The sequence below is a fragment of the Schistocerca piceifrons genome, unplaced genomic scaffold, assembly GCF_021461385.2.
Source record: "Schistocerca piceifrons isolate TAMUIC-IGC-003096 unplaced genomic scaffold, iqSchPice1.1 HiC_scaffold_2296, whole genome shotgun sequence".
Taxonomy (NCBI): domain Eukaryota; kingdom Metazoa; phylum Arthropoda; class Insecta; order Orthoptera; family Acrididae; genus Schistocerca; species Schistocerca piceifrons.
This window is the reverse complement of record NW_025728224.1, coordinates 469,624-471,656: the sequence shown is the minus strand read 5'-3', so window position 1 is coordinate 471,656 and position 2,033 is coordinate 469,624.

Sequence of the window (2,033 nt, the reverse complement as noted above, 5' to 3'; positions counted from 1 at the left end):
TCCTTTTGTCTGCTGCAGATTTTATAGTTTTAAGAGCCTAATCAATTATGTCTTTGTGTCGAAGTTTACGTGTATTCGGGAAAGGTACAAGCTCTCTGATTCTGTTCGGTGGTTCTTCATTCTTTAGTACAAGAGTAGGTGGTAAAGCAGTGGAATCATGAGGCATTTCATTCAGCACGTTTTGAAATAAGTGTAAATATCTGTCCCAATGCTGATGCTTTCTGTGACAATAAAGTCTGCAAAGCTTATTGATCTCATTCATAATCCGTTCAGAGGGGTTACAATGTGGTGAGTACAATGAAATAAAAACAGGTTTGATTTTATGGTTGCGAAGCATGCGTGACAAAACAGCAGATCTGAATTGCGGTCCGTTATCTGAAATGACTTTACTAACGTGTCCAACTTCACGTAAGAAATTTTTAACAAAGGCGGTGGATACAGACCGTCCAGTGGCTTTACGTAACGGAGTGAAAGAAACGAATTTTGAAGTAAGTTCAACAGCGACTAGAACGTACGAAAATCCATTAGATGATCTGACAAGCGATCCCAAGAGATCAACAGCAGCAAATTCTTTTAATTTAGAAGGAATAATAGGAAACAATGGAGCACGATGTGAGACAGTAGATGGTTTCGCCTTTTGACAAAGTTTACAAATAGACAAGACTCTTCGAATTATCTTTTCCATACTGTTAAAATAACAAGTCGTTCGAAGAATATGATAACATTTTCGTGGACCAAAATGTGCGTAGCTGAAATGAATGTACCAAATGAGCTTATTAACAAAATCGTCTGGAATGCAAAGTACCCATAGCTTGTCATCAACAGTGCAGCGTTTGAAGAGTATGTTGTTTCTAACCAGGTAATAATGCCGAATCTGTGTGTGTGACTTTTCATTCCATTTGCTCTTGATGTCTTTTCAAATCGGATCTTTATCTTGTTCATGAGCAATGTCCTTTATAGATGTGGTGATGAAGTTTTCAAAGGCGACTTTCTGAATGTAAAGAATACTGAAATTTTTCTCGAGGTTGCCTTCTGTGTTACTTTTCTCAAGCCCAATTGGTGCGCGTGACAGTGCGTCCGCAACAATGTTCTCCTTGCCGGGAATGTAGACTATTGTGAAGCGGAATTCTTGCAGAAACAATGCCCAACGTTTTAACCTGTCATGATTTAATGATGAAGAAATTGTAATGCACGATGATCACTGTATAGTTTTACGTGCTTACCAGAAAGAAAGAAACGGAATTTGTTAAATGCCCAAACGATAGCTAAAGCTTCTAATTCAGTAACGGAATAATTTTTTTCAGATTTTGTTAGCACTCGGCTAGCAAAAGCAATGGTTTTCTGAATAGTAGTGTCATTTTCTGTGGATTCTTGAAATAAATGGGCACCCAGACCGACTTTAGAAGAATCCGTGCTAAGGCAGAAATCTTGCGACAGATCTGGATGTGCTAGTATTGGCGCGTTAAGTAGCGATTCTTTCAAAGAATTGAATTCCAACTGTGCTTGTTCGTCCCAGTTCCAAATAGTATTTTTTCCAGTGAGAGAACAAAGTTTTGGTGTAACAAGAATTTGCATATTCAGAAAACGATGGTAAAAATTTACGAGACCTAGAAAACTGCGGACTTGTCTTTTTGTGGATGGAACTGGAATGGCTCTGATTGCTTCTAACTTTTCAGGATCCGGCTGAATGCCTTCAGAAGAAATAATATGTCCCAAAAACCTCACCTTTGACCTACCGAATTCAGACTTTCCCAAGTTAACTGTAATTCCTGATTCTGCAAAAATACGTAACAAACTGTTGAGGATGCGATTATGTTGTTCCCATGAAGCTTCTGCTATTAGAATATCGTCCACATATAAGGTGATGTGACGTTTTAAGAACTCAGGTAATATGGAATTTAGCCCGCGAATGAATGCTGCTGAAGAAATGTTCAAACCAAAAGAAAGTTTCCGAAACTGATAACAAACGCCGAAACAAAGGAAAGCTGTGTATGTTCTACATTCTGGATGAAGTTCGATCTGATGAAAGCTGG